The sequence below is a fragment of the Mustela nigripes genome, chromosome 2 (assembly GCF_022355385.1).
Source record: "Mustela nigripes isolate SB6536 chromosome 2, MUSNIG.SB6536, whole genome shotgun sequence".
Lineage (NCBI taxonomy): Eukaryota > Metazoa > Chordata > Mammalia > Carnivora > Mustelidae > Mustela > Mustela nigripes.
The window spans coordinates 88409739-88432477 of NC_081558.1; the positions used below are offsets into that span (position 1 = coordinate 88409739).

A 22739-nucleotide genomic window follows, 5' to 3' on the forward strand; every position below is an offset into this window, starting at 1 on the left:
GTGCATGTGTTGCATTAGGGAAGTTAAGTTGCAGAATACTATAACCCCCATCTCACACCGCCTCATATCCTCTTCATTCTTTTAGAGCACAGAGGGCAGATGGAGGTGGAAGCTCATAGAACAACCATTCAATGATACTAGGTTTCTCTTTTGCTTATCTCTGATGTCCCAAATAAGGATCAAGTAGTTTGGCCCCTACATGATTTAATATCAAACTGCATAACAAATCTTACGTGGAACTCTGCTCTGCTTCCAAGAATGTTGTGTCTTGGAAAGGAATCCTGGCCAGCCTTTCTCAGCTCGTCTATTAGCCAAGGCCCTAATAAGAAAAAGAAACCACAGCAATTATATTAGTGGAGAGAATTTTATATAGAGTTGTTGTCCAAGTATTTGGGGGAACTTAAAGACAAAAAGAAGACCCTGGCCTCTCATGGAGTGGCAACTACAGGGAGCAGCTCCCACCATGGACCAGGAGAATAGAAGAAAAGGAAGAGGCCAGGACCATGACAACTCCGAGGCTCAGAGGAGGGGCCCATAGCCTGGGAGGCCGACCCCGGAGGAGACGCCAAGCCTGGGCTCTGCTGGTGTTTCTGAGCTTGAGGAGGGGTCCCCTGGAATGGTACCCAGATTTTGGAAGAGAGGGTGAGAGCTGCCAGTGCTGGTGTCTCTGAAGGGGAGCGAGCAGCCCGGGTGTGCAAGGTGGAGAGAGAACGTGCACTGGAGTCTGCCATTGCTGGCTGGAAGATGTGCCATTGCCAGGCCATCCCCAGGTACCGAAGCCCCGGTCTCTCTCTTCTACTCCAGCTTTCCCAAGTCTCTCCAGCAACCCCTATTACTGGAGCCTGATGATGTGTGTGGGCAAGGCAAAACTGTCCGTAGTCTTGGGCCCAGTGTCAGAAGCCTGAGTCCGGAAGAGTGCGTTTGGAGCTGAAGCAATGAATGACCTGATACCACTCGCCAGCCCACCGCGCATCACATTCTTGAAACAGAAGTGTTCCTGTGCTACTTTCTTCTCCAGGAAACCTAAGCAGTTCCTTCAACATCTTGGGTGGGAAAGAGCCTTGACATTAAGTGGTCCTGGGACAGACAGTCTCAACTCCCATGCTCATAATTCTCTTAAGTCATTAACACGAAAGAGAAAGATTTTTATGGTTGACCATATGTGTGTTTGTGAAGATAACTCTCAGAAAGCTGTTGGTTTTCTTTCATACATCAGGTAGACAGTAGTTTTGTGGTTATTATAAATATACAGTTTCAACAGCTTGTTTTCTTGAAAAAGAGAAGAAACACTATGCCTCTCTGATCTTTCTACTCAAACAGAACTTTTTAATGCAAATGAAAGCATGATTCAAGCATAAAACAACCCAATTGCTAATCATATTTTTAATGATCCCTTATTAGAGCAAAATTTAAAGTGAATACAAGCGTATCAGAAACTGTTCTCATGTTTCCTTAATTTGTATCTATCACTCATAAAGCTAACCCGGCATGTCCCCCAAGGATTGAGAGAAACACACCCTTTTACTCATATCGAACCTATTAACTGTGAACAACAGCCTCATTGGGTGACAAAGTTCTTAAGACCTGCCCTGATTCTTGTCCTTCTGATTATGTTTTGAAAAGGAGACCATTCATTTACTAGTTTCATGAAGGCTCCACGCCTGAGCTCTTGAGTGTGTTGGGTGTTGGGGGGTGTGTGCACATGCGTGTTTACTGGTAACTTCCTCTCTCACTATCCTTAGACAGAACTAAGAGGGAAAATCTCGGTGTGCCAGCATCAAACACTGCCTGACTTGGATCAGAGAGGTGAAAAATATTTCTGTCAACCTCAGCCTGTGAATTTTTTAAAGCTAGCATTTGTACTTCCCCTGATTTACAAGGACTGATGGCAAAGAAATCATCCCACAGGAAGAATTAGATATAAAAATATCCCAGTTCCCAAACATACATCAATAATCCTAGCTTTGCAGGAATGTAACCCTTCAGAAGTCAGTTCTGTGGAACATGCAGGAGTTATAGAGGAGCTTTTAATGGTTTTATTCCAAAGGATGTGGAGATGCTGTAAAGCCCAGACTGAAACTACTTTAATGTTGGGCCTTTGGGCAATAGTTCTCCTTTTCTTCTCGGCTCGCAGGGAAAGCAATGAGGTGGGGCCTCAGTCCTGCAGCTTGTGGGCACCCTTGGGACTGAACTTAAAGTGGGCACCTGCCACTGAAACCTGGAACAGTGTCCGTAGCACGGGGCACTACGTGAACAAAGGAAATGTTGGAAGACTCTGTGGGGCAAACGTCATCACTTTGAGGATGAAGCAAATGAAACACAATCTGATCTTGAGGTCAGGGTTCCTGCAAGAGTGGAAGCCAATCAGTATAGGTATGAACATAGTATTTGTTTGGTCCTGGTGCTAGTCCTGGGCCGGCCTGACTTGGGTGGGAAAAGCAGTAGTGGCAGAGCAAGCCAGCCCGCGACTGTTATCACCTTGTATGTAACTTTTGTAGGAGGTCTTCTTGGCTCTAAATAGTAATGCTTACAGCCCTTCCTGCTGATTACCAGTGCTCCTGCCTGTTGTTCTAGAAGCAGGCTTTGTCAGCTGAGTTCTGGTTCTTACGGTGTGGTCCCAGACCAGAAGCAGCAGCAGCAGCAGCAGTAAAACTGCCTGGAAGCTCATTAGAAATGCATATTCCCAGGCCCCTACCAGCCTCGTTGAAGCAGAACCTGCATCATTACACAAGCCCCTCAGGTGAATTTAAAAACGCACATCCCAACTGTCCTCGCCAGCATGTCTGACTTGTCCCACACCACAGATTTCCACGCATTCCCCACAACATTCTGTTTCCAAGTTTTTCTCATCTTTATTGAGAGAGATATTTGACCTAACATTATGTAAGTTTAATGTTTTGATGTGTGGAGGTATGGTGAGGTGATTGCCACAGTGGGCTTGGCTTAGTTACCACAGTTTACCACCGCCTCTCATAGTTACTGTAAAAATATAAAACGCTTCACAAATCTGTATGTCATTCCTACACGGAAGCCAGGCTCCTGTCTGCGTTGGTCCAGTCTTAGTCCACAGGCTGCCGAGATAAGCCCTCTACTTCCGTCTGAAGCCCATTTCCTGCTCTCTTCCGATTCTCTAACTGCCACGTAAATTCTTCACCGGCCTTCACTCTAATGTTTCCCTCTGTCTCTCTCCCCATTAGATAAAAGAATAAAGATGGCATGGAAGGAGGAAGGGAAAGGGGGGGGGAGGAAAGAGAAGAAAATGAAAAAAGGAAGGTGGGAAGGAAGAACAAGTGAGAAGGGGTGTAGGGAAGGAGGGAAGGGGACCTCACTAACAATTGTGCCATAGTAGTGTTGGGGTTCACAAGCTCAAACCCAGGAATACAGATGACTTTTGGACAATTCTGGGGGTCCGGGCACCAACCCACCACACAGTGAAAAATCCTTATACAACTGTTGACGCCCCAGAAGTTAACTGCGAATGCCTACCTTTCATGGGAAACCTTACCAATACCATCAACAGCTGATTAACACACCCTGTGTATGCTGTACTATACAGTATTCTTACAAGAATATAAGCAGAGAAAAGAAAATGTTATTAAGAAAATCACAAGGATGAGCACTGGGTGTTTCATGCAACTAATGAATCATTGAACACTGCATCAAAAGCTAATGATGTACTACGTGCTAGCTAATTGAATCTAAATAAAAAATTTTTTTAAAAAATCACAAGGAAGAGAAAATACATTTGCAGTACTGTACTGTAAAATATCTGCATGTAAGTGGACCCACACTAACCCATTCAAACCTGTGTTGTTCAAGGGTCAACTGTATCCTATTTACTGTTTCCATTTTAAAATGAAGCTGTTACTTCCATGCACTGTTGAAGGGAATGTTAATTGGTGCAATAATTTGGAAGGTAATTTGGCAATGTCTATTCACATTTTTTAAATGGACATTCTTTGATCTAGCAATTTCAGAATTTGTCCTACAAAAATACTGGTATAAATGCACAAAAATGAACATGGGTATCTGTTGCAGCTGTGTTTTGTTTTTTCGTTTGTTTGTTTTCTGTTTTATTAAAAGATTTTATTTATTTATTTATTTATTTGACAGAAATCACAAGTAGGTAGAGAGACAGGCAGATAGAGTGGGGGAAGCAGGCTCCCTGCTGATCAGAGAGCCCGATGTGAGGCTGGATCCCAGAACCCTGGGATCATGACCTGAGCTGAAGGCAGAGGCTTTAACCCACTGAGCAAACCAGGTGCCCTGCAGTGGTGTTTTAATAGCAAAAAGCTGTAAATAGCTTAAAGGTATCAAGAAGAGCTATTTTGAAAAATCGGCATATATCTCTGCAGTGGAATACTATCCTGGCATTGAAGATAAAAAGAATTAAGGAAGATCTGTGTGTGCTTATGTGATGAGCTCTCCAGATTATATTATTAACTGAGAAGAGATGCAGAGCAGCAGTGATGATATGAACCCATCTCTGTGTTATTTTTTTAGTGTGTGTGTGTGTGTGTGTGTGAATGTGTGTATGTGTTCATAAAACAGTTAATAATTTACTCTATTGACATCCAATGGCATATTCTACAGCCATTATAAATACTATTTTGGCAGAATTTTGAATAGCTTGGATATTTTTGTGATGTAATGCTAGGTTAAAAAGGGGGGGCAGGATACTGGTGTCATGGTTTTTCTCCCTCACCTTTTTTGAGCATTTTCCAAGGTCATAAAATATTAAATGTTCTAAAAAACATCATTAGTTTCTCTATAAAATAATGTTTTATTCCAGGATTTTTAGGTTGTTTTCAGTTATTTTCAACTCATATATATTATTGACGTAATTTTTTTTACCTAGTGGTGTTTTCTTTTCTTTTCTTTTAAAAAAAAAAGTTTATTTATTTATTTGGCAGATAGAGATCACAAGTAGGCAGAGAGGCAGGCAGAGGTGGGGGGGAAGCAGGCTCCCTGCTGAGCAGAGAGCCCGATGTGGGGCTCGATCCCAGAACCCTAGGATGACCTGAGCCGAAGGCAGAGGCTTTAACCCATTGAGCCACCCAGGCGCCCCATCCTAGTGGTATTTTCAAACATTTCAAACAATTTATTTCCTAAGATAAACGTCTTATAATTACTGGTTCATAGGCTATGACCTCTTATTATAATTACTGGTTCATAAAATGTGACCTTGATATTTATTGCCAAATTGTTTTTTATGATCCACAATGATTGATTGATTGATTGATTGATTTTTAAGATTATTTATTTAATTTAGAGAGGGCCAGGAGGGAGGGAGAGAGAGAATCTCCAGCAGACTCCCCACTGAACAAGGAGCTGGATGCAGGCTCGATCCTTTGACCCTGACATCATGACCTGAACCAAAATCAAGAGTCATTACTCTTAACCAAGTGAACCACCTAGGTGCCCCAGTCCACAAAGATTTTTAATGTAATGTCTTCAATTTTTGCATGTGATTGGTTATTAAAAGTCATCATTTATTCAGCAAATTTCAAAATTTGAGATAAAACAGTTGTTAATGCCTACTGTATGCCAAGCTCTCTTAAAAGCACTACACACACCATTACAAATGATACATGATTGCTACCTTGCTACTTAAGGTGTGATCCTGGGCCAGCACACTTAAACACTTAATTACACGCTGATGTGATTCGGGCTCTCATAGAATATGCTTAGGGTACCATGGAACACAGCACGACTATGGTATAATTGTTACAATTAACCGAGAGAGACTAGATTCTTATACATCCCTTTGACTCTTCCTCTCCCACATTCCAACTAAAGAGTGACATCAACTGGTGCTAAGGAAAAATCTCTTCTTGCTCTGGTCAGAGTTCAAGTATTAACTGTACCTGACTGTAACAAGGACGTAGATAAGAAACTCACCCTAGTTTGTGGTGTCAGTGTCTGGCACCATTTATATATTTCACAGATCTGGAAGCTGATAAGCCCCCTTTGAGGATATATATTGTCACCTTGAATCCATAACCAAACCTGACCTTCTACCACCCCCTTTCTCTCTGGCTCCTTAGAATAGAGAAATGATTATCTAGTCTTCAGAGCATTTGTCCCAACAAAATCTCCAAGGAAATAAAACAATCCAACCTCCGCAAATAGCATGTACCACTCACTTTATATTCCTTAGGGCAAGAAATTCTAAATTGAAACATTCTAATTAGGTTGATTAAATGAAATTGCCAGTATTTCACTATTATTTAACCTGTGAGAGTGGTAATGTCAAATGGTTCAACAAAAACTTGCAATTTAATTCTTTCTGTTTCTTCCCAAGTGAATCCCAAGACTACCCACATAATAGACCTAATTGAAACTTTTTTTTCCGCACGATGTGATTTCTGCGATTTCAGGCCCAGAAACAAAGAAGAGAAAAATTATTAACATGGGTTTATGCATGATTGTCACTTCCCAGTCAGATCATCAGTAAGATTAAATTAAAATACAATATTTCCTGAGATGGAGGGGAAAAGATTTTCTGCTTATTAAAAAGAGACTTCTAGCTGATACGGAATCAGGAGTTAGGAACAAACATGGGCAAGCAAACCCGGCAAACCACCAAACAAATTGTGATTCATAATCTCCAACCTGAGCAAGGCTGGTGTCCTCCTTTTAAAACCAACAGGATGCTGAGAGTGTGTGATGAGTCCATGATCATCACTGATGCAAATCCGTGCACCAGATATCCAGGGAGAATGAAAGAGAAGAGGGGTGAGAGAGAAACAGTTCTTCAGCCTGAGATCGATGGAAGTCCCTTTTCTATTCCTCTTATCAGTTTTAAAACTCATATTGTTAAAAGTAAATTTAGTAATGCTGTAGAGGATGTGAAATGATGTCCCAGAGCTTGGTAAGCTGGCCTGACTGTATCAGAATTCCCTGTCAAAAGCAAATTCATAGCTTTAAATGCTTTTCAGAATCTTGCTATTCAAAGTGTGATCCAGAGCTCCAGCCAGGGTTTCTCAGACTCTGAAGTGCATACGAATCATTTGGGGTCTTATTTTTGGCTTTTTTGTTTTTGTTTTGTTGATTCAGGAGCTGCTGTTCATTATTAAATGTCTAAACTGGTCCTTAGAAATTCTTGACTTTGACTAGTATGAATGAATATGTGAAAGAACTGTGATCTTTCTTTTTTTTTTTTTTTTTTGTCAACATGATAAACATACTCTAATCCGCATCACCTATTTCACCCATTGCCCAACCCCTCCTCCCCTCTGGTAACCACCAGTTTGTTCTCTGTCATTAAGTCTGTTTCTTCCAGAGCCTGGCTCAGAAGAGCACATGACTCTTGATCTCGGGGTCATAAGTCTGAGCGTGATGTTGGGTGTAGAGGTTACTTAAATTAAAACTTTTTTAAAAAGTCTGTTTCTTGGTTTGTCTCTCCCTCTCTCTCTCTTTTTCTTTTTCCTCTGCTCTTTTTTTTGTTTGTTTTTTTCTTGAATTCCACGTACGAGTGAAGTCTTGTGGTATTTGTCTTTTCTGACTGACTTATTTTGTTTAGCATTATACTCTCTAAATCCATCCATGGTATTACAAATGGCAAAATTTCATTCTTTTTATGGCTGAGTAATATTCCATATTTACATACGTCTTTCTCCAGTCATCTATTGATGGATACTTGAGCTGCTTCCATAATTTGGCTATTGTAAAAAATGCTGAAATAAACATAGGGGTGAATGCATCCCTTTAAATTAGTGTTTTTGTGTTTTGGGGTAAATACCCAGGTGTGCAGTTACTGGATCACAAGGTAGTTCTATTGTTCAATGTTTTGAGGAGCCTCTATACTGTTCTCCAGAGTGGCTGCAGCAGTTTGCATTCCCACCAACAGTGCAAGAGGCTTCCCCTTTCTCTACCTCCTGTCCAATACCTATTGTTGTGTGTGTGTTTTAGAAAGAGAGAGAGTACGTGTGTGCAAGCGGGGGTTGGGGGCGGAGGGAGAGGGAGAGAGAATCTTAAGTAAGCTCCACACTCAGCATGGAGCCTGGTGTGGTGCTTGTACCCACAATCCTCAGATCATGACCTGAGATGAAATTGAAAGTGGGATGCTTAACCGACTGAGCCACCCATGTGCTTCTCTTGGGCTTTCGATTGTAGTCATTCTGACAGGTGTGAGATGATATCTCATTGTAGTTTTGGTTTGCATTTCCCTGATGATGAGTGATGTTGAGCATCTTTTCATGTGTCTGTTGGCCATCTGGATGTCTTCCTTTTTTTTTTTTTAAGATTTTATTTATTTATTTGACAGATGGAGATCACAAGTAGGCAGAGAAGCAGGCAGAGAAAGAGGAGGAAGCAGGCTCCTGCCGAGCAGAGAGCCCAGTGCAGGGCTTGATCCCAGGACCCTGAGATCATGACCTGAGCCGAAGGCAGAGGCTTTAACCCACTGAGCCACCCAGGTGCCCCAGGATGTCTTCTTTAGAGAAATGTCGGTTCATGTCTTCTGTCCATTTTTTAATTGGATTATTTGTATTTGGGATGTTGAGTTGTATAAGTTCTTTATATATTTTGGACACTAACCCTTTACTGGATATGTCATTTGCAAATGTCTTCTCCTATTTCATAGGTTGCCTTTTAGTGTTGTCGATTGTTTCCTGGGCAGAAGTTTCTTATTTTTTTTTAAAAGATTTTATTTATTTATTTGACAGAAAAAGATCACAAGTAGGCAGAGAGGCAGGCAGAGAGAGAGAGAGAGAGAGAGAGAGGGAAGCAGGCTCCCTGCTGAGCAGAGAGCCGGATGCAGGACTCGATACCAGGACCCTGAGATCATGACCTGAGCCAAAGGCAGTGGCTCAACCTACTGAGCCACCCAGGTGCCCCAGAAGTTTCTTATTTTGATGTAGTCCCAATAGTTTATTTTATTTTTATTTCCCTTGCCTCAGGAGACATACTAGAATAAATGTTGCTTGGGTCAGTGTCAGAAAAATTACTGCTTGTGCTATCTTCCAGGATTTTTATGATTTTAGGTCTCACATTTAGGTCCTTGATTCATTTTGAGTTTATTGCTGTGTATGGTGTAAGAAAGTGGTCCAGCTTCATTCTTCTGCATGTAGCTGTCCAGTTTTCCCAACAACATTTGTTGAAAAGACTATCTTTTTACCGATGTATATTCTTTCCTTCTTTATTGAAGATTAATTGGCCATTTAACTGTGGCTTTATTTCTAGGCTTTCTATTCTGTTCTATTGATCTATGTGTCTGTGTCAGTACCATACTTTTTTTTTTATTTCTACAGCTTTATAATGTAACTTGAAGTCTGGAATTGTGATACCTCCAGCTTTGATTTTCTTTTTCAAGATTGTTTTCGCTAATCAGGGTCTTTCGTGATTCCATACAAACTTTGGGATTGTTTTGTCTGGTTCTGTGAAAAATGCTGTTGGTATTTTGATAGGATTGCTTTAAATCTGTAGATAGCTTTGGATAGATGGACATTTTAACAACATTTGTTCTTCCAACCCACGAGCATGGAATATCTTTCCATTTCTTTATGTCGTCTTCAATTTCTTCCATCAGTGTTTTAGAGTTTTTTTGGAATACAGGTCTTTGACCTCTTTGGTTAGGTTTATTCTTAGGTATCGTACTTGTTTTGGTGCAATTGCAAATGGAATTGTTTTCTTAAGTTCTCTTTGTTGCTTCGTTATTCCTGTATAGAAATGCAACAGATTTCTGTATATTGATTTTATATATATATATATTATATTGATTTTATCTATATATAATTTTATATATGTATATAGTTTATATATACAAACTTTTGGGTTTTCTATGTATAATATAGCTTCTGCAAATGGTAAAAGTTTTACTTCCTCACCAGTTTGGAAGCTTTTAATTTCTTCTTGTTGTCTGATTGCTAGGACTTCTAGTACTATAGTAGTTGAATAAAAGTGGTGAGAGTAGACATCCTTGTCTTGTTCCTGACTTTAGGGGGAAAGTTCTGTTTTTCATCATTGAATATGATGTTAACTGTGGGTTTTTCATTGATGCCCTTTATTATGTTGAAGTAAGTTCCCTCTTAACCCTACTTTGTTGAGGGTTTTTATCATGAATGGTTGTTGTACCTTGTCAGATGTTTCTTCTGCATCTATTGAAATGATCATAGGGTTTTTATCCTTTCTGTTACCGATGAGATGTATCCTGTTGATTGATTTGCAAATATTGAACCACCCTTGCATCCTCAGGAATAAATTCTACTTGTTAGTGGTAAATGATTTTTTAATGTATTGTTGCATTCAGTTTGCTACTATTTTGTTGAGGATTTTTGCATCTATGTTCATTAGAGATAATGGCCTGTAGTCAGTTTTGTTGGTCTTTTCAAAGAACCAGCTCTAGGTTTCATTAATCTGTTCTACTGTCTTTGTTGTTTTTTAGTTTCATATCATTTATTTCTTCTCTGGTCTTTATTATTTCCTTCCTTCTGCTAATTTGGGGTTTTATGTGTTCTTATTCTAGCTCCTCTAGGTGTAAGGTTAGGTTGTTTATTTGAGGGTTTTTTTTTTTTTTTTTTTGCTGCTTGTGGTAGGCATCTATTGCTATAAACTTCCCTCTTAGGACCACTTTTGTATGCCAAAGGTTTTGGACCCATTCAGGGTCTTAAATAAAAATCCTGATAGAGCAAGTCTTGGGTGGGATCTGAGATCCTGCATTTCTTTCTTTTTTTTTTTTTTTTAAGATTTTATTTATTTATTTGACAGAGAGATGGAGACTACTAGTAGGCAGAGCAGCAGGCAGAGGGAAAGGGAGAAGCATGGGATCATGACCTGAGCCGAAGGCAGCTGCTCAACTGACTAAGCCACCCAGGTGCCTCAAGATCCTACATTTCTAACCAGCTGTCCTTCGATGTGATGCTGGAGTCTGGACCACGTTTTGAGTGCCCAGGTTTCAGTAGAAACAGCTACATCCTTCAACAGCTCATCCTTCAGGTCCCCTGTACTGAGCCCTGAAGACAGGAAACTCAGCTCCCCTTTGGTAACCTCATTCAACTGTTTCTACCTGTAAAATGGGATTAACAAAGCCAGGCTGTAAGTCCCTGGAGGCGGACTCTCCCAGCAGTATGAAGGTCTTCTAATTTGGAGATTATCTGATCCAATCCTTCCCCCTCCACTCCACAACTTGCCTGTGCCTGAAGGCGGTTGCCAGAGAGCCTGCTGAGTTTGCATTTCTCTCCCATCCCACTGGACTCGGGGAAGGGCTTCTCGCAGATACTCTCAGACAAGTGGAAGTAGCTACAAAAGCCATTTTCAAAACTACTCGGCAAAACTCACCTTAATGAGGGATCTTCTCCTTTGGCTTCAGGACAGGAGACAATTAAAAAACCCAGTGTTTCCAAGTGAAAGGCTTTAAGGGAGTTCCTGCCTGTCCTGCCCACTCCCCACAGCATGTGAAAGCCCCGCTCAATTTTCATTTGTCCCAGCCTGTCAAGAGCAGCTGCCAGCTTCGATCATTATTTTGAAACTCATTTCAGTCTTTCAATGCAATTCACCAGAGAATGAGGTATTGATTCCCCATTCTCAGTTGTTTTTCCTAAGGCCTGCACCACATTGGCCTTCCTGGTCTCTCTCTGTCTCTAGGCCTCCTCCCTCCCTCCCCCTTGCTCTGGAATTCATGTCACTCTCCTGGTAAGTGTGCTGTGATAAGACCTCTCTGTAGTCCTTGAGGGAGAGGTATAATAAAGGCAACATATGGACATGTTGGAGAGACAAAATAATAAAAATCGTCATTTTTTATTTATGAGAAACATTTTGATTTGGACATAAAATGATACAAATCTAATGTAAAAATGCTTAAGGAGTTAGGACTAGAAAGGAGTGTTCTCGTTTCATGAGTCTATTCTCCTATGCACTGGAATTGCTGCAATGCCATGTGTGAAGGCCTGCAGGTCGTCTTGTCACTGGGGACTTTGATGACAGTTTAGCCAAGTAAATTTCACACTATGTGTGGATAACCATATAATTGGCCAAACTAGGACACTTCTGACAATGGAATGGGCACCACTGGTGATCTTCTGTGTCAGGCAAGTGCTGAGACTGTCTCAGGTTAACCAAGATGTAACCCTTCCAAATACAGATAGTTTGTAATGTGATACCCAGTGATAGTCTGGCATTGAGAGCTAACTGTGTCCAAGGAAAATTGCACCCAATAGACTTAAGCAGGCAAGGAAGATTTTTCAAGACTGTAGCAACAGGGAGCTCAGTCGGTTAAGCATCTGCCTTTGGCTCAGGTCATGATCTCAGGGTCCTGGGATCAGCTCTGGTTGTCCAGCTCCCTGCTCAGCTGGGCATCTGCTTGTCCCTCACCCCCTCCCTCATCCCCATTGGTGTTCTCGCTCTCTCTAAAATAAATAAATGAAATCCTTTTTTTTTAAAAAAAGACTGTTGCAATAGGAGAGAGAGCTTGAACTCAGCTCCCAATACCACAGGAGCAGAGGATTTATGGAGAGCGAGCTGCGGGGATTGGGGGAGGTCAGTGGATGGAAAGTTACTAATAGGAACTGGGTTAGATATCAAGAGTGAGGACTGACTCAAGTTTGGTCAAGGAGAGAACCTTTGGGGAACCTCACCAAATGACAGACAGCTTTTGGAATTTACTCTTCTCCCAGGAAACTCATAGTTTCTCACATCCTTGCCCTGACAAACCCTTCTAAACATATTAAGGCTATAATTGCTTTTCCTTTGTGATTTATCTTCATTTTCCTTTGCAAATCCAATTATTCTTATTGTGTTTGAATAGGAAATTTATTTTCAGATCTCTCCTTCTATTTCAGCAAAGCTGGGGTGAAAATGACTTTTGAAAAATAAAAAATGTGGTTTGAATTGATTAAGGGAAGCACAGTGATTCAGCTAGGAAGGACGTAATCAAGTGGCCAATATTTCACAGTGCATCTTTTAGGGGGCTGCTTAGTGAATAGAACGAAAAGCAAGGAGACTTACTTATTCTGTATTTACTTCATATGTATGGCCATCCCAGTGGGGGCCCAGTAAAGGATCCTCTGTCCTTATCACAGTAAATCTTGCTCATTTGTCTACAATGTAAGTGTTCGTTAGATGAACTCCTTGGTACTTTACAGGGCTTTTCAGAAATTCCAAGTTCTGATTTTTAAACCATTCTCTCTCTCCCTGGGTTGTATTTTCTTGTTATAAAATATTCATGTTGACGCCACTGTAAAGGATCAGTGTCTTCTCTTTGCATCCAGGATCGAGGACTCCTTACCTCAGCTTCCCGGGTCCCTGCTCCTGCTTAACCATCTGCTTTGTCTCCTATCCTCTCTTCCTCCAAATTAGGCCCCAACCACCTCAGTTTTCTTCCTTACAGGGCTTATAGTGCCTGGTCATGCCCTCTTCTGTCAGTTGGGAGTGCTCCTGTCCCACATCCTGGCAGGGATGACTCATCTTTACTGTTCAAGTCTCCATTCAAATGTCATTCCTACTCCTACCCTCAGATAGATCTTTCTTAATTGCATCAGCAAAGCAGCCTCCCTCCTCCAGTACCTCCCAGCCCCAGGCCAATGGGGGATGCTGGGCCTCTGCTACGGACCATGCCACTTTGGCCAACCTCTAGCCGTACCCCTCCTCATGAAGCAACAAATCCAAGGGGCCAAAGGAATTTGCACACTCAGAGCCTGTGTCTCCTCTTCTAGAACATGCCCTAGTTATCTAGGGCCTTGCTGTTCTTTCCTCAGAGGGCCCCAAACCCATTTCCAGAGTCTGTGGGCCTCTGCTTCAGGTCTCTCCTCCCATGAGTGGTCTGGGCTGCCGGTTCTCACACCCCTAATCCTGAGGGGGACCACCGGGAAACTATTTGCAGAAAGCATGAGTGAATCTTGGACATAGGGGCTGGGGTATCAAATGTATGTGTAAAAACCCCTCATGGTGGGAAACAGCCAGGCTAGAGGAGAGGGGAATGGGCCAATAACCAGGGATAAATGTCCAGAGGCTGGCTCACCGTGCTCTGCCCTATTCCAACGCAGAACTCTGAGGAGTGTGAGAGTACTGAAGGCACACCTGGCCTTCCAGATCTTTATAAAGTCAAAACGTCAATGTAAAATGTGTATCATATCAATGTAAAAGGTAGACAGACCATGTTGGGTTTTTTTTAAGATTCTTTTTTTTAATTTATTTGAGAGAATAAAGAAAGAAAGAGTGTCTGCAGTAGCTGGGGGGAGAGGCAGAGGGACAGGGAGAAGCAGGCACCCCACTTTGCAGGGGGCCTGTTGCAGGACTCCATCCCACGTCCCTCGGATCATGACCTAAGCCAGAGGCAGACACTTAACCCACTGAGCCACCCAGGCGCCCTGAGGGAGGCCTTATTAACAGTTTGTTATTAAAAGTTTGTTAATTAACAATTTATTAGCTTGGTTCACAACTTTTAATCATTTAGACATGCATGGGCTGCATCAATACTCTTGCTACATCCACACACATGTCTTCTCTTCTTGGTCAGCCATCACACAGAGCCATCCACAGGACAGGGCCTGGTGGGCAGAAGAGGGCTGGTACCAAACATCTTCTGCCCCGACCCTTGCCAGGTGTCCCAACCCTCTTCTGGATAGCCTGCTCTCTCTTCCATCACCATTTCATTTTATTTGCAGCATTGGCAAAAATCTGAAACTACCATGTTTATTTGTTTACTGTCTGCCTTCTTCCCACTAAAAGCTGAGTTCCGTGAGGTCACAAGCTTTTGGCAGCATTCCCAGCACTTGGCCTGTACTAGGTGCTCATTAAAAATGTGCTGATGAAGCAACTTAGTGCGATCTGGGGTCAGGCCCACCCTGGCTGCCAGGCTGACTAAGAAAGCTGCTCTGTCCCCAAGGCTTCTGGCCTCATTAGGGAGCAGACCTGAAAGCAAACAGAGTCCTTTGCTTTTAGTATGTGCTCGTCAAGTGGTTAATTAATCTGAAAATAAAAATATAAATGTAGCCATTATTGGGGAGCTTCTACAGGGCAGAGAAAACAGTCTTCAAGGCAAATAAGCTCCAAGGAAAGGGAAAGACAAGACACACTCCTGTTCATGTAAGGGGATAAGGGATGAGGGTGCCCTTGATGACCTATCAGAGCTGGTGGAAACTCTTTCCTTTTCTCTATCCCCAAAGAGACATTGCTTGTTGTTTTCCCAGGAGGGGGGAGGGGGAACGTGTTAAACATTTTCCACTGTTCAGCTAGAATGCTGTTTGGAGCAGGAGGCTAACATCCCCTCAGCTGCTGCTCTCTGCCTTATTTAACTTGCACAGCAGACGGTGACATCTGTTGAACAGCACTGCCTTGGCTGCCCCCTCCCTTGGAGGGGCTGGGGGCCTCTGGAGCTCTCCTCTGAGGCCTCCCACATGCCGTGGGGTAGCGGGGCTTCCGGCAGCTGTGCACAGATTTCTGTTGCTTTCCACATGGCCCCATTGTCAAGCGTGAAGCATGGTCCTCTCCACGCAGGACTTTTTAAAAGTAAGGCTTATGTTTTCCCACTCAGAAATATGAGATCATTTTTATTCAAGGTTGATCGGATAGGCCCCTTAAAGACAATCCATTTGAAATTGGGAGGAAAGTATAATAACGCTGAAAGCCGCACCTAAACGGAGCTCTGCCTTGAAAACCAACAACTAAAAATCACAAAAGTGATCTTATATTTTGCAAAATTAGGTTACTGTATCTCTATGTGCTAATTCTTAGAATAAATCCTAGAGATGCATATATTTTTAATTAAAGTTGTATGATATCACCATATTCCTTTTTCTATTTGGCTTTCAGGGTATCTGTTCATTTGTCCACTATGTATTTATTGTGTACTTACTACATATCAGGCACTGTTCTAGGTCATGGGATCAGTGAACAAGAAAGGTGAAAACAATCCATGCCCTATGGCATATTCTGTAGTGGAATGACTGACAGGTTATAAAATATTATGGAAGAACAGAGTGTGCTGGAGAGTATCAAGTGCTAAGACAATACAAAGCAGGGAAAGAGAATAGGCAGTAAAGAATGGGAGTAAAAGTTACAGTTTTAAAGAGGGTAGTCTGGATAGTCTCTCTGAAAAGATCACATGAGGCACAGACCTGGAGCAGATGAAGGAGAGAGATAGGCATGTCTGGAGAAAGAGCATTCCCATCAGAGGGAACAGCAGGTGTGAAGGCCATGAGGTAGAATGTGCCTGGGGTATTCAAAGAAGCTCAAGGGGCCGTTGTAACAGGAATGGAGGGAGGAAAGAGGAGGATGGAGGAGATGAATTTGGAAAGCATGGTGATAAGATGGTTCAAGATATTTTAGACCACCGGAAGGACATTGACTTCACTCTGACTGAGATGAGGAGCCCAAGACAGGGTTTTGAGCAGGGGAGTGAAGGGATTTGATTTACTCTGGTTGATGAACTGATAACAGACTATGGGGGGGGGGGGGGGTAGGAGTGGAAGACCGACTGAAAGGCCACTGTAGCAATCAGGTGAGAGCATGTGGTGGCTTAGACCAGGGAGGTAGTGGTGGAGATGATGGAAATGACCAAAGTCTGCCTCCTGCATACAGTTTGAAAACGGAGCTGATAGGATTTATTAACTGGTCTGGTTATGAGAGACACTGGACTATTGGAATAAGAGAGAAAGAGAGGAATCAAGATGACTCAAAGATTTTTGGGCCGAGCAACTGGAAAGGAGGAGCTCATATGGACAGAAATGGGGAAGGCTGCAGCATTAGGATATTTGGAGAGGAAGCTCAGAAATCCAACTGGGCATAAGATTTTTACCTATTGGTCAAGTGGAGATACCAAGTGAGCAGCACGCTCAGGGCATTCTTTCTTGAGCCTCCAGAAACTTACCTCACAAGCTGCTTCCTTTCCTTATGAGGACACCCTGTTTCTTACAGTATAGAGGGGACAAAGCTGTAGAGAAGAATCAAGAGCTAGACACCTGAAAACAACAAGATACTGTTACTACCAGGGCATCTTTTAGATCCAAGAGAAGGAAGGAAATTCTTGAACTGTTATAGCTCTCTGATAATGTCCCAAGATAATGGGAGGCTCTACTCTTATCTTTCAGCTAATACACAAAAGGAGAGAGAGCTAGAGGGTGGGAGCTGGGCAACACATAGGCAAGGGCAACACAAATTGAGGGACAGTCTACAAAGCAACTTCCTTCAAACCTTTAAATGTGTCAAGGTCATTGAAGAAAACTAAAGAGGCACAACAACTAAATACAGCAAATGATTATTTTGACCTGGGTCCTTGTATTATAAGGGGCATGATTAGACAATTTGGGAAACTTGAATGGATGAGATTATTAGATGACAGTAATGTATCAACATTAATTTCCTGATCTTGATAGCCATTCTGCAGTTATGTGGAAAAGTGTCTTCATTTGTAGGAAATACACACCAAGTATGGAAGGGAAGGGGCATCAGGTTAGCAGCTTATTTTCAAAAGGCTCAGGGAGAAAAAGAATTCTTAGTATTACACTTCCAACTTTCCTCTGTGAGACTGCTGCAAAATTAAATTAATATTTAAAACATGAAGACAGGGGGTCCTGGCTGGCCTGGTCCATAGAGTGTGTGACTCTTGATCTTGGGGTTGTGAATTCAAGCCCAACATAGGGTGTAGAGATTACTAAAAAATAAATAACCTTAAAAAAACAAACAAACAAACTAACTAACTAACAACAAAAAAGTGAGGATATTTTTGTTTTACATCTTCTTCAGAGCCCCTAAGAGAGATAGATAATTAGAGGGCACGGAGAGCAGTCAATGTTGATGGGTAAATAGAAGTGATAAAATATATTGTTTGCAAGTTAAAAAGTAAACATAAGAGAAAGTCAGTGAGGGAATTTGGAGGATAAGAGATTGAGTTTGGAGGAAACATTGAGGAGAGACAATACTCTCTTGTAGTTAATGGAATTTTTTTAGCTGGAAAATCAGCCAAACACAAGTTGGGGGTTGGCTTCAGGCAGCTGGAGCTTCTTTAGGACCCTAGGGAGGCTTCCTCCAACTCTCCTGCATCCACTATCCATCTGGGCAGGGTGGTGGTCCAGCCTGAAGAGCACAGGCCTATAGATGTGGTGTCTGGACTAAGATGATCTTCAGGATCCCTTAAATACTTAAAGGTCTTTGAATATGAGAATAAAGTTGATAAAAGGAGCATAGGAAGAAACAGATGAAAATATAGTGCTTTTCATTTGAAAATTTAAGTTCTTTTTATTTGACATGCCCACCTACCTAAAGGGGTTGTTCCTGCCCCATCTCTCCTTCTATCCCTCCTTTAGAAAAAGCAAACTTATAACCTCTTCCTTAATGGGAACTGCATAAGGAGCACCCCCTCTCTTCTCAAACCTTGGATAACAGCAAGAGTCCCCTTAAATAGAATTTTCTATTTTATGATTTCTAAAATACTCAGATGCGTCATTGCAGAAATATTATAGCATGTTTTCCAAGTGTCAGAATAAATTTACACTGAAATATTACAATGCTAGAGTACCTATCACTTTTCTTTTGGCTTCAAATGAGTTTGTTTATAATATGCCTGATTTTTTTCATTGACCCATAATTTATTTAGAATAAATAAATTTACAAACATGGTATTATTTTATCCATATCTTTGTTACAGATTTCTATCAATTGTATTGTAATCAGATAACTAGGTTTTGTATAAAATCAATTATTTGAAATGTGTTGAGGCTTGAGTTGCTGTCTAGTATATGGTTAGTTTTTGTAAATGTTATGAAAGTCTGGAAAGAATGAGGGTTTCTAATTGTCAGGGAACGAGAGGGTTCTATATGTGTTTCACAAGTTGAGCTTATTTAAGTATATTCATATTTTCTGTGTTGCTACTGATTTTTCAACTGCTTCACCTATCAGTAACTGAGCAAGGTGTATTGAAATCCGATGCTATGGGGACATTTCTGTCAATTTCTCCCCATTGTGCTTTATGTATTTGGATTCTACTTTATTAGATGCCTACTAGTTTAGAATTTTTATTTCTTCCTGGTGAGTCAAACTGTTTTCATTACCGAGTGGCAATCTTTATTATAATAATGTCTTTTTTTTTCTTAAAATCTATTTTGTTTCATGTTAATACAGTTTTCTCCAGCTTTCTTTTGTGTATTTGCCTGGTATATCTTTTTAAAATTTATTTGTTTATTCTCAACCTTTCAATGCCCTGTGTTTTAAGTATACCTCTTGTAAACAAGCTGGATTTTGTTTTTTAGTCAGTATTTGCCCATCTACATTTACTGCAGTTATGAACAGTGGAGGGTGCTGAGGTCACAAACAAAATAATCCTTACAGGGAAGGTTAGCTCGAGCAGAGTCTCCAGCCAACAGTTGCACTCAAGATTCTGCTGCCAGGGATGACAGAGCAGAAGGCAAGCACCATTTACAGAAAGGGGCCTGAAAGTCACATGTTCCATAGGGGGTGGGGGGTTTCCATATGTCACCCGAGCATCAACTTCCTTTGTAGAGAGATTTGTTCCATCTTCACCCACCAGGTTCAGAGACAGCCATTTGAAATATTAGGTGTGGAGAGAAGGGGTGCAAATCATTCTTAATAAAGATTCCCAATGCTTGTTAACACTAAATGATCACTAAGACTGCATTATTAAGGAGAAAATACATTATACTTGTTCTATTCCCACAGCGGCTCATTCGTATTTAATGTTCAGGGATTTCTTATATTCTATAAAATTGTTTTCAAGCTTTCCTTAAACTATGCCTGAAGAGTAATCTATGTGTTCTCTTAATGCTTTCTGCTAAAATAGGTTTTCATGATTATTTCTACAAAATTACTTTTATTTTTTCCTTCCATTCTGCCACTGGCTTTCTTGGGTCTTTTTTTTTTTTTTTTTTTTTTTTAAGTTCACTCAGAGAAGATAAAACCATTTAAAATAGTGTCTTAACCAGAGGTAGAACTATAAAACTATTTGAAGCTTGCAGTTACACTGAAATTGGACTCTAGTATCATCCAGCATTGGGAAAGAAACAATAAAGCAATGGCAGACAAGCACCTGGTAGGTGACAGGTACTGTGCTAGGATATGTGTGTGTGTGTGTGTGTGTGTGTGTGTGTGTGTGTGTGTAATCTCCATGTAAACATGGAAATTCAAGGCTCACAGAGGTTAAGCAACTGGCCTAAGATCACATGGCCAGCGACAGGTAGAGCCAGGATTCCACTCCAGTGTCTGAGTCTGTAGCGATGAAAAGTGAGTCCTGGAGTGAAACTACTGGAATTCATGTCCCACATCCACCACTTAAAAAAAATTTGTGTGGCAATGGGCAAGTTATTTGATCCCCTCTCGTAGCTCAGTTTCCTCATGCTTGATTGGAAATAACAATATCATATCCATAGGATTTAATGGGATGATATGAGGAGATGCTCAGAATAGAGCCTGGCACACAAAGAAGGCTCAAAAACTGTTAGTTATTATGGTTTCAGAGGACATTTTAGGGCTTCTTTCTCATCAATAGGTGCTGTTACTAGTCAGATTCCAAGTTTGTTTGTTTGTTTGTTTGTTTGTTTCTCTGAGAGAGAGAAAGCCAGTGCACATGTGGGGGGAGGGGCAAAGGGTGAGAGAGAAAGACTTTCCAGCAGACTCCCAGCTGACCTCGGCACCCAATGCGGGGCTAGATCCCACAACCCTGTGATCATGACCTGAGCCAAAATCAAGAATCTGACTCTTAACCCTCTGAGCCAACTAGGTGCCGAGATACCAAAGTTTCTTGAACATTACGTTCATCTGGTTCTCACCCTTGTCTTCACATGCCCTCCTCACCTGCCAAGCTGACTCACTGATTTCCCAGTGTTCTCACTACCGGCTGCTGCCTGGCTTTTCTCCAGCTGTTATGGCCCAAGTGAGACTGTGCCTTCTCTTCCTCGATGGGGTGTTTGATTTTCTCAGATTTCATAGCACTTTGTGTTTATTAAGAGTTTTTTCCCACCATATCAAGGTTGCCTGAGACACCCTTTAGATACCCAGTTGGTGATATCAAGTGGGCAGTTGATTCACAAGCCTGGAGTGCCAGGTGAAGGACAGGGTGGGCATACAGGAAGTCCTCAGCCTATAAATCTTATTAAAGATTTATGAAATGTAGAGGCCGAGATGAGGAGGAAGAAGAGTCAGCTGAAGAGGCTAAGAAGAAGCAGAGAGTGTAATAGGAAAAGCTCCTGGCGAAGGTAGTATCACCAAAAGCAATAGAAGGAAGGGTTTGAAGGAGAGAGTAGCCAGCTGTTGAATGTCAAGTAAGATAGTTCAGAGAAGAGACCAGAGGAAACAGCCACATGAAGCTCATTGCAAGAGTAGTTTATAGAAGGAACGAGGACCAAGGCCCAAGAGGAGTGGATTGAAGGAGAGTGTGCAGTCAGAAAGTGGCAACAGCAAAAACAACAACAAAAGCAAACAAACAAAAAAACTCTCCAAACTGATTTTTCTTTTCACCAAATTCACTGATGAAGAATAAAGAAGCATTTCTTAAGGTTAAAGTCCTAAGAATATTTATGCATTTGACCCAATAATTCCATTCTCACAACTTTAAAAAACCTTTTAATCCCACTCAACGTATATATAGAAAAATGCAGAAATCACATAGGCACATATGAGTTTTCAAAGAGGGAACACTCCTGTAATTTGCCTCGCTCACAGAAATTTGATGCCAGAAAATATTCCTCTGGATGAAAAAGCTGCGCTCCTAAGGATGCTGGCTCAGTGCTATAGGGAAGAACGCTAAATGCTAGGTGGAGGAATGACTCGGTAAATGTTGCCACATAAATTCAGTGGAAGAGTGTGGAGCATTAAAAATGACAGTTTTGAACTGGAGAACAAAATTCGCAAAACTTGAATGCCCTTGAGGCAGGTGGGCAGGTGAAATCCAAGAAGCAGCCTGTTCTAAAACCATGCAAGGAAGGTGGGCTTGGGGCGGTAAAGAAATGCAGAGGGGAGAGTGCGAGCTGTGCCTAGACTTCCACACCAAAACGCTCAAGAAAGTAACACACTGGGACGCCTGGGTGGCGCAGTCAGTTAAGGCTCTTAGTTTTGGCACAGATGGTGAACTCAAGGTCGTGGGGTCAAGTCCCACGCTAGGCTCTGTGCTCAGTGGGGAGCATGCTTAAGGTTCTCTCTCCCTCTCCCTCTGCCCCTTCCTCTCTAAAATCAATCAATCAATCCAAAAAAGAAAAGAAAAGAAAAGAAAAAAATGAAGCATAGTGCTGATCAAACAAAATATGCCCTGGGCCTAGCTGTACTTGAAGGGCTTTCATTTGTGACCCTCGCTGGAGGTAAAGGAAAAATACAGGCAACATAAACACACCAGGTATGGCCGCTGTTGATTCTGACAACGCACAGGCCACGGCTGCAGGAGGACAAGGGCCAGAGGTGAGCACAGAAAAACCAACGTTAGCCCGGGTGGGGGCCAGGCCAAATGACCTTACCCCTTCAAGCCTCGGTTTCTCCATCTGTAAAACAAGGGAATTAAAAAATGCCTCCTTCATAGAGCTGTGGTAAAGGTTAAGTGTGTAGAAAAGTGCGTTCCCTTCCTTTGCCTCTTCTTCCCTGTTGTTACTTTTATTGTTCTCATTAATACTATTTCTGACCTTATATCCAGCTCTCCTCCTCCCCCTCGTTCTCCCAACTCCAGCCACACTAGCCTTCTCGATATTTCTCCAAGGTGATTTAGCCTCAGGGTCCCCATTTTCTCCCCCTACTGTTGGCCTCACTTCCTGTGGGTCTCTTGCCCAGGGACACCTCCTCTCAGAGGAGTCTCTCTCGCTCTCTCT

General features: G+C 41.8%; 1 protein-coding gene across 6 annotated transcripts in view; it reads left to right on the plus strand.

The window, feature by feature from the left end:
* Positions 1–22739, plus strand: part of NEK11 (NIMA related kinase 11) — a 245163-nt gene that overhangs the window by 221231 nt on the left and 1193 nt on the right. The window lies entirely within an intron of this gene.